The sequence below is a fragment of the Myotis davidii genome, unplaced genomic scaffold, assembly GCF_000327345.1.
Source record: "Myotis davidii unplaced genomic scaffold, ASM32734v1 scaffold766, whole genome shotgun sequence".
NCBI classification, from domain to species: Eukaryota; Metazoa; Chordata; class Mammalia; order Chiroptera; family Vespertilionidae; genus Myotis; species Myotis davidii.
The window spans coordinates 627,626-639,012 of NW_006296846.1; positions in this window are offsets into that span (position 1 = coordinate 627,626).

Genomic DNA, 11,387 nt, shown 5'->3' on the forward strand with positions numbered 1-11,387 from the left:
CGTACATTTAAGTCCTTTATCCATTTTGAGTTTATTTTTGTGTATGGTGTAAGTTGGTGGTCTAGTTTCATTTTCTTGCATATATCTGTCCAATTTTCCCAGCACCATTTATTGAAGAGACTATCTTGGCTCCATTGTATGTTCTTGCCTCCTTTGTCAAGTATTAATTGAGCATATTGGTTCGGGCCAATTTCTGGGCTCTCTATTCTATTCCATTGATCTATATGCCTATTCTTGTGCCAGTACCAGGCAGCAGAACTGCAATTTCTAATTCCAAGAGTCATATACAGGCTCTGTTGCCCTGCAGTGATTTTGAAAATTTTAATTTAGATTCCAATCACTCTCACCTTGAAATATTTTGTATGACTTCCAAGTTCTTTTGTGAGATCTGGAAGTGTAACAGCCTTGGTCCCACATTTCTTCATGGTAGCTCCAGGTTGGAATTCTCAGATTGTTTGAAGTGATGACTCCCATTAATGCTGCTCACCCCTCTTGCAATGTGACTCTGCAGGTCCCCCTTCTGGAGAAATCTATTTAGCAACTCCTTGCATCTGGGCAGGTCTTATGACTTGTTTTGATCAATAAAATGTAGCAAAATGAGACCTTGCTTACATCCAGTCTCTCTCTTGAAATTCTGCCATTGTCAATTAAACAAGCCTAACTGACTGTGGGAGGATGGAAGACCGTCTGGAGGAGAGTCTAGTTGTCCCAGCCTGGATCAGCGTGCTCCTAGCCAACCTACCATCAACTGACCAAAGACAGGTAGGAGGGCCCAATAAGAGCAGAAGTAATGTAGATTTATAAACAATTAAAAGTACTTACTGCTTTAAAACAGTGAGTTTTGGATGGTTTGTTACACAATAATCACTTACTTATACAAAGAAAATGAATAATCTCTAATCCTAATATTCTTTCAACAACACCAACATTTAATACACATAATAAAGTCCCTTATATATATTTCATTAGTTAACTTTCACCCAGGGTGGAAGAGGTTTGGGAGAAGGAGGAGGCAGCTCTGTATGTTTGCAGCAGGTAATTGGGGTCAGATGCTAGCATGTCCATTCTGTTTCTCCCAGCATGGCAACAGCTGCAGCCCTTGCCCAGGGCTCAGAGGATATTGACTGTAATTCTGGTTCTGCCACTTTCTGGCTGTGTGAACTTTGGCAACTCTTTTGACCTCTCTGGCCTTAGTACCTTATCCATTAAATATATATATGGCTGTAAAAATACCTGACTGGCCACCTCACTGGCAGGATTGAGTGAGATGATATGAACACACCATATCATCATATGCATACACATGTGTGAGATGATGTGATGTGAGCTGAATCCTCAACTGATCATATTCTGGTTTGGTCTGGGCTACTCAAAATGTCTGGTAAAACTTAAGAAATTCAGAAATCAGTGTTTGGTCTATATGATAGCAACTTGTGGGCTTTGTTTTATAAAATAAGGCAAAAGTTTTATTCTGATTATAGAGCAATTCATGCTTTATTCCCTGCCCCTCCCTCAGCTGTCCCACCACCAACTACAGATATTAAGCATTCTGTAGACACAGTCATAGCCTTCTTAGCTGCCCACGTTTATCTCCCCTGCCGGTCCTATTGCCCTCTGAGGAGCCATCGTTCTAATGGCCTTGGATCAGCGTGCTCCTAGCCAACCTACCCTCTGATGGACCTTTCGGGAACTGACACCTAATGTGGGGCAGGGATCCTCAGCCTGGAGGTTGGATACAAGCAATAGGCTTTATCCTGCCTCATGGGTTTCCTAGTCTCTTCTTTCTACCAGAAGAATAAGGGTAGTAAGTCAATGAATAGGATTATTTTTCTACTCTTGGATAAAAGTCATTACTCACCTTGACTCTGTCAAACAGAGGCAGACCTAGGCTTGGCTGGAACATCACAGACTTCAATATTGTATACCTGACATAATTATAGATGCTCTTATTTTTAATAAGAAAAAGGAAAGAAAACGCAGGGAAAGGAACTGATATGTCACTAGATATACGCCCACTAGACTGCAATCTCCCTGAGAAGAGGGATGCTCATCATAGAATCCCTAGCACCTAGAACAGCACCTGACTGCAGTACCTTCACATGGACAAATGAATAAGCATCCACTCTGCCCTGTGACTTTTGCCTACATCTTCTCCTTTAACCCCCGATAGACAATTATCTCACTTCATAGATGAAGTGACTAAAGCTCTGTGAAGTTAAGTAATTTCTCAAGGGCCATACTTATCAAATGGTAGAGCCAGAATTTATTCTTGGGGACTCTTCATTATACCCTAGTGTTAGAGACAGCTAGAAGACTGCACAAGCACTGCTACTCTGAGTCGCTATGAGTCCATATATTCTTTTTAATTCTCCTCAACTATGCCAAGTACCAGGGCAGTTTCCTTCTCGAATCCTGCCCACTATATTAACTGTTGGGTTTGAGCCCCTCTGCCTAGAGCTAGTCCTTCTTGGGTATCGGGCCTTAAACAGAGAAGCCATGAGAAGTTGTGGGTATATAAGAATGAGTCTTTATTGCAGAAGCCATTGGCCATATAGCCATCAGACAAAACAGTCCTTCACAGCAATCGCATGTAGGCAGCCACATACCTGCTGGTAAACACACATCTCTCCACACAGTACTAGCTGTCTTTGTACCCACAGTTATTATCAGAGCAGCCACGTGCTGTCCCCTAGACTCACTGCCTCACGTAGTAGTGGCACCCGAGAGCTCTACCTCAGCAGCCTCTCCAGTCTCACTGGCTCGGCAGCTTCTCCTATCTCTTCTTCCAAGAACACTGTCTGGAATTTGTAGCCTCACATAGTAGCTACCTCTGAGCTATTCTCCTGGCACAATGGCTGATTAACATGGTAGCTATATCTGAGCTCTCTATGAGTTTTTAGCCTCACATCGTAGCAGTACTGCTCTCAGCTCCATCTGACCTCTCCAGCCTTAGTAATATACTTTTAATACTGCTTAAATAAAGGAGACTAGTTGTCAACAATGACATCAATTCTTTGACTATAGACGGGCACAGCATGCCATGAGATCACTGTGGCCTTGCAGCTGTGTAGTCCTCGGACATTTTGATTAAAATTCCCATGTTCAAAGTGGTCTTGGCCATCCGGAATACTACCAACAAGGCCTCCACACTTTTTTAAAATATATATATTTTATTGATTTTTTACCGAGGAAGGAAGAGGGATAGAGAGCTAGAAACATCAATGAGAGAGAAACATCAATCAGCTGCCTTCTGCACACCCTCCACTGTGGATGTGCCCGCAACCAAGGTACATGCCCTTGACCGGAATCAAACCTGGGACCCTTCTGTCCGCAGGCTGATGCTCTAGCCACAGTTTAATTAGCCTTGAGTATCCAGGGACTCTGGCGTGGTTCCCACACCTAGCCAGGTTTCTCAAAAGAACTAAGGGTAGACTGGCCTCAAAGTCACACACACCTCAGTAAGTCTAAGAAGGCAACTTCATGTGGGATGATGACCAGGCATCTTCACAAACACAAAGCATAAAACTCAGGGCACAGGTCAATTTGGGTTTTGTTTTGGTTTGGTTTTGCTTGCTCTGCAGGTGGTGGATGAACCATTAGACTTGTAGGCAGCTTTTGAAGGTACCAGGAGCTGAGTTTACATAAATGAAACACTAGAGCAGCAGTTCTCAACCTGTGGATCGTGACCCCTTTGGGGGTCAAATGACCCTTTCACAGGGGTTGCCTAAGACCATTGGAAAACACATATATAATTACATATCGTTTTTGTGATTAATCACTATGCTTTAATTATGTTCAATTTGTAACAATAAAACTGGGGGTCACCACAACATGAGGAACTGTATTAAAGGGTCATGGCATTAGGAAGGTTGAGAACCACTGCACTGGAGGAACCTCAGTCTAGGGAAGGATGCCCTGCAGACCATGGTGGCTATGAGACTGCAGCCCACGTGGGGAATCCTAGCCAGCATGTGCATATGGGAGAAGGGACATGGCTGATGTTTTCTGGGTGCCACACCACTGTCTAAAACTAAAACATAACTGTTTAAACTGCTTGCCGGAATATGTCCAATATGATGTCATTTTCAGGTTTTTATTTTGTATTAAGTCAGGCACGTTAACCTCTACTCCCCACTCTGCTTTCCCCCTAAGCCAGTGATGGCGAACCTATGACACGCGTGTCAGAGGTGACACACGAACTCATTTTTTTGGTTGATTTTTCTTTGTTAAATGGCATTTAAATATATAAAATAAATATCAAAAATATAAATCTTTGTTTTACTATGGTTGCAAATATCAAAAAATTTCTATATGTGACACGGCACCAGAGTTAAGTTAGGATTTTTCAAAATGCTGACATGCCGAGCTCAAAAGGTTCACCTTCACTGCTCTAGGCCCACAAAGTAGGAGGAAAGATTGTATGATACAGAGGAATGGCAAAAAGAGAGAGAGCTTGAGGAATGTGGACAAGGCTGGAATAAAAGCTGTGAAATGCAATAGAGAATGAGGAATAAGAGAGGGAAGATCCTGCTGAGTACTGGGGCCCTTCTGGTGGGTGTCAGCATAAATTTTTAATGGGCTCACAGTTGGAGAACTACTGCCTTGAAGCATGCATAAAACAGCAAGCCAGAATGATGAGAGTTCTCTGCCAATCTCACAACCTTCTGAAATCCCCAAGTTGGCTGTGACTGTCTCAAAAACAGAAGTTTTCTAGAGCAAGTAGGAACTGTCTGACCACACAAAGGGAAGACCCAGTGGGAAGTCAAAGGGAGGGCATCTATTTCACCCAAAATAAATCATATATAATAAAGAGCTAATATGCTAATTAGACTGAATAGCACAACGACTGTCTGGACAACCTTCTGGATGAAGCCAGGGATGCAAGGGCTGAGCCCCTTGCAAAAATTTCATGCATCGGGCCTCTAGTATACTAATAAATGTGTACACCTCACTGTATGATCCTAGGACCATGTGTATGTCCTATGACATGACTACCAACATCACCTGGAAGCTTTTTAGAATTGCAAAATTTCAAGCTCCAACCCAGACCTTCCAATCGGACTCTTCATTTTAACAAGATCATAGATGATTCATTTGCACATGAAAGTTTGAAAAGCCATGGTCTGCAACTTTGCCAGAAACTTTGCTGTACATATAGGTAATCACAAGAATGCAAATCTCAATAAAAAATATTCGGCTCTACAATGGGCCCCATGAAGACCACCAAGAACCTCCGGGAGACATTCTCTACCTTCCAGATGCACAACCACAGTTACTGCTGGAAAGACTGTTTTTATGCAATTTTAATTCAGTCTCTAGTCTATAAAAGAGACACAGTTTAACTTTCTGTGATTTGGAGCTAGTCATTTAATTTCAAGCCCATGTCATTCCAAGTCATCATTCAATGTGGGCTTCTGGACTCCCTACCACTGGACATGGAAGGGCCACCCAAATCAGATGCAGAGTAAGCACATATCATACCATCTGCCTACATCAAGTTCTACCATTATTGGTTTTAATGTTTTTTGGCCTCAGAATGTGGACTCACCCATAAATTTCACTTTCTTTGCTCAATCCTTTTGTAACATGAAATCAGTCCTTAAAGTCCATGTGAGTGTCTTTGGGCAGTGAGATGGCATGAGCCCTCTTATCTCTCCCAGCACTGCCTTTGCTTTTGATTAAGACAAGAAGTGTGTGGGCTTGGATTCAAATTATGCCTTGACACTTTCTAGCTTCCTGGTCTTGGTCAAGCTCCTTACCCCTCTGTGCCTTGGCATCCTCCCATATAGAAAAGAAGGAATTAATGTCTCTACCTCAGAGGGACACAGTTAAGATAAAATGAGTTAATAATGAAAAGGAGTAAAGTCATGCCTAGCATGTAACTAGATTACAATAACTATCCTATATAATAAAGAAGTAATATGCAAATTGACCCTCACTCTGTCATGCTGTCACAAGATGGTTGTGCCCACAGAGGAGGCAGGGTTCCTGTAACAAGCTGTAATGAGTGATCAGCAGGGACCTGAGTTTGCATGGTGCCATGCCAGGGTGGGGAACCTGAGGCTGTGCCCCCAACCCAGTGGGGCTTGACATGGGACCTCAGGCCATGCCCCCCATCTGGCGGGGCTTGAAGTCAGACCTCAGGCCACATCCCCCACCCTGGCCAGGGGACCTGAGGCCATGCCCCCCACCTGGCGGGGCTTGAAGGGGGACCTCAGGCCATGCCCCCCACTCTGGCGCTGAGCCAGGGAACCTGAGGGTATGCTGGGGGACCTGACATTGCGCCCCCTGCCTAGCAGGGCTTGACTGGGGGTGGGGCCAGCCAGGGCTGGATCTCGCCCAATGGGGGTGGGGCCAGCAGGGTCTGGGTCTTGCATGATTTGGAGGTGCACATGGGTGGGCAGGGACTTGACTTTGAGTCCCACGGCATGCTCCAGATGTTGACAGGAGAAAGATTTTCATATACATTTTACTAATTTTCTTTCATCTCTGACACTTCTATTATAGAGAAAGGGCAAATAGCAATATTAAAATATTTCCTCTAATTAATTTCCTTTCAATGTGCACGAATTTCATGCACCGGGCCACTAGTTTACTATATAATGTGATTTTATTAAAGTGTATTCTTGAAAATAAACTAAGTTTCAAAGGAGCATCCCTTCTCAGAGGAGTCATCCCTATCTGCACCTTAATTCCCCACTACTATGTACACCTTCATGGCTCTCTCTACTCCATGGTACAGTCATAGTTTGTTATTCTATGTGACTATCTAATTAGCAAGAGGTAATATATCATAGGGGTTAAGAGCATAGGCCTTTTCTTTTTTTAGAAACAGACAGTGTGGGATTAAATCTCAGCTCTTTCTATTAATTGGGATATCTCGATCAATTAACCTCTCTGTGCCTCAGTTTACTCACCAATAAAATGCAGGTTAATAATAGAACATACTCATATAGTTGATATGAGAATTAAAAGTATTACTTTGCATTTAATAAATACTAGATGTGTTTTCTATGATTAATATCTATCTTCCTTTATTATAAGTTCTGTTGATTTAACATGTCTCCAGTTGCTATCCCAATGCCTGATACATAACAGCTCAATAAATATGCTAAAAGAATAAATGTCTGAAAGCTAAAATTGACCCCACAAAGGTTAATTGACATAATAAGTGCTTTAAGATAGTTGCTTTTATTATTATTTTTCAAATTTTGTTTGTTCTCTTTTTATTTTTATTATTGTTTTCTAATATGTTTATGAGTTTTGAATAGCAAAACCTGACTGAGAAAAATAATTTGTAAACGTAATTGGGGAAATACTGTGCAAAGGTATGGAACAAAAGAATAATAAATAATTTCGTAAAGTCAGATTTATAAACATAAAAAACCTGGTGTTAAATTTCTCTGCCTTTTAAAGCCATAACATGGATTTCTAAACTTAGTCTACTTTAGAACCCTGAGCACATTTAATTTTAAAAACAGGATGATGACATAAAAAAAGAAGGAAATCTTACCTTTTGTGACAGCATTGATGAACCTGGAGAGCATTATGCTTAGTGAAATAAACCAGTCAGAGAAAGACAAGTACCATATGATCTCATTTATATGTGGAATCTAATGAAGAAAACAAACAAACAAAATAGAAACAGACTCAGATACAGAGAACAGACTGAAGGCTATCAGAGGGCAGGGGGTTTCAGGGCTGGGTGAAAAAAGGTGAAGGGATTAAGCAAATAAAAAACCCCAACAACTTGGAGAGATCCCAACATGGCAGCCAACAGGATGGCAGTGAGGAAGAAAGTGTGAGTGAGTAAAAGAGTGAGAGGGGATTGCGTGGACATGTGTGGTGTGGGTGTGGGTGTTGGGGGGGGGATTTGGGGGGTGAGTGAGGGATAATTAGATCTTTCAGGAGTCTCAGGGGCTGGTGGATCAGACTCTCCTGAAGAGGGAGCCCCTGCCACTGCCACAGGCACTCTAGGGCAGAGACCACACCATCTTGAAGGGGGGAGCAGCAGAGGTTAGGAGCGCAGCCACACCAACACCAAGACTGCCCTCAGACACCACCCTGAACCAGCACAGTGAGCTGCTTACCATCCATAATTTGAAAGGGACCCCCACAGTGTCCTGCAGTGAGTGGTGTGCTACCTCGCCATGGGCTCCCTGATGCATGCTAAAGAGACCTCCCATGCCACCCCACCTAGGCCCCAGGACTGTCTGCACTCCAGAGGAATCCTGTGCACCACCCCTTGCAGGCTCCAGGACCAGGTGCTATGAGTAGATACCACCGGGACCTCGCATGCACCACCCCACTGAGGGTGCCTGGGCCACATAGTGAACTTCATGTCAGAGGGATCTGGAACCTCACAGGAATTCACACAAGAGAAACTTCACACATGACCCCACCAACCCTGAGCATCTCAGCAGACACCTAAGGGGGAAGGTAGTACAACTCAGAGCAAAAACAATAAAGGCATGAGACTCAAGGCAGACCCAGGTTCTGGGCTAAGTAGCCCCTGACCATTGGATGGCTAGGGGCTTCAAACTCTTGGATCTCAATCATGTTGCCCTTGGCCAGAAAGGGACAGCAGCTCACATGACATAGGACAAACACAAAGGGACAGAAAAATGGGAAGACAATGAAACAATCCCCAAAGGAAAGAAAAGAAGGTATCAGCAGAAAAGGAACTAAATGAAATTGAGGCAAGTAATTTGTCAGATAAAGAATTCATAGTAATGGTTACAAAGATGCTCAAACATCTGACTGAGAATTACAAGTAGCCAATAAGAATTACAGGGAGCTGAATGAGAAATTCAACAATATGGTTAATAATCAAGAAGAAATGGAGAATGACATAGCTGCAATAAAGAACACCCTGGAAGGTTTCAACAGTAGACTAAAAGAGGCTGAGGACTGAATTAGAGAGTTAGAACACAGGGTAGAAAAAACACCCAATCTGAATATCAATTGGGAAAAAAAAATTTTAAGCTGGAGTAGAGTTTAAGGGTGCTTTGGGACAACATGAAATGAAGCGACATCTCCTAATAGGGATACCAGAAGAATAGGAAGGTGAGCAAGGAATAGAAATAATGTTTGAAGAAAATGTGTTTGAAGAAATAACGACAGAAAACTTCCCTGACTTGGGAAAGAAAAAGTCACACAAGTCCCAGAAGCACAGAGTGTCCCAAAAAAGATGAACCCCAAAAGACCCACACCAAACACATCATCATGAAAATGGCAAACATTAATTACAAGCAAAGAATCTCAAGGGCTGAAAGAAAGAGACAGAAAGTTACCTACAGGGATCTCCTATTAGACTATCAACTGATTTCTCAATAGAAACATGTCAGGTCAGAAAATAATGGAGTATACAAGGTAATGAAAAACAGGGACTGAATCCAAGAATACTGTAGCCAGCAAGGCTATCATTCAAAGTTGAGGGAGAAATCAGTACCTTCACAGACAAAAAAGGGCTAACGAAGTTTATTACCACCAAGCTCGCAAAGCAAGAAATGCTAAAGGGACTATTGTAAAAAGAAGAAATAGAAAGGGAAGAAGGAACACAGGCATAAAGAACAAAAATGGCAACAAACAAGTACCTATCACTAATAACCTTAAATGTAAATGGATTAATGATCCAATCAAAAGACTTAGGGTAGATGAATGGATAAGAAAATATGACCCATACCTTTGTTGTATACAAGAGACACACCTCAGAACAAAGGCCTCACACAGACTGAGAGTGAAGGGATAGAAAAAAATTTTCAGGCAAGTGGAAATGAGAAAAAAAGCTGGGGTAGCAATACTTATAGCTGACCAAATAGACCTGAAAGTGAAGGCCATAACAAGAGATAAGGAGGCTACTTCATAATACTAAAGGGAGCAATTCAACAAGAGGATATAACTCTGGTAAACATATATGCACCCAATACAGGAGCACCCAAGTACATAAAAAAAGTTCTGAAAAATATCAAGGGAAATATCAACAGCAATACAATCATAGTAGAGGCCTTGAATACCCCATTGACACCACTGATAAGTCCTCTAAACAAAAAATCAGCAAAGAAAGAGCAATCCTAAGTGACCCATTATATCAGATAGACTTAATTGACACCTTCAGAACATTCCACCCAAAAGCTACAGAATATACATTCTTCTCAAGTGCACACGGGACATTTTCAAAAAGATAGGCCACATATTAGGACACAGGCAAAGTCTCTTCAAATTAAAGAATATAGAAATCATATCAAGCATCTTCTCACATCAAAGTGGCATAATACTAGAAATCAACTACAATAAAAACAATGAAAAAAATCAAACACTTGGAGGCCAAATAGCATGCTACAAACAATAATTGGGTTCCAGAGAAATAAAAAGCATCCTGGAAACAAATGACAAAACACAACAATCCAAAATCTATGGGACACAGTGAAAGCAGTCCTGAAAGGGAAGTTCATAGCATTACTGTCCTACCTCAAAAAAAAAAAAAAAAAAAAAAAAAAAACAAGAAAAAAATAGTAATAAATTATCTAATCCTGCAACTTAAAGAATTAGAAAGAGGGTAACAAGAAAAACAGAGTGAGCAGAATAAAGGAAATAATAACAATCAGAGCAGAAATAAATGACAGAGACAAAAAAATACAAAATATCAATAAAACCAAGAGCTGGTTCTTTGAAAGGATAAATAAGATTGCTGAACCTCTAGCAAAGCTCAACAAGAAACAAAGAGATAGGACTCAAATAAAAAAAAAATCAGAAATGAAATGGGTGAAGTGACAACCAACCCCACAGACATACAAAAGATTGTAAAAAAAAAAAAAAATACTATGAACAACTCACTCCAACAAACTGGACAATCTTGATGAAATGGACATATTCCTAGAAAAATACAAGCTTCCAAAATTCAATCAGGAAGAATAAAACAACCTGAATAGGCCAATAACTTCTGATAAAATTGAAACAGTATTCAAAAAACTTCCAGCAAAACAAAAGCCCTCGACTGGACAGCTTCACAGGGGAGTTTTACAAAGCATTCAAAGAAGAACTAAAACCTATCCTTCTCAGACTATTCCAAAAAATTCAAGAGAAAGAAACACTTCCAAATTCTTTCTATAAAGCCAGAATTACCCTAATCCCAAAACCAGATTAAGGTACTACAAAGAAAGAGAATTACAGGAAAATATCTCTGATGAACGAAGATGCTAAAATCCTCAACAAAATTCTAGCAAATCAGATCCAGCATTACATTAGAAAGATCTTAAACCATGACCAAGTAGGATTTTTTTCTAGGGATGCAAGGCTGGTAAAATATCTGCAAATCAATAAATGTGATATATCATATTAACAAATTGAGAGACATAAATCATGTAATCATATCAATTGATGCAGAA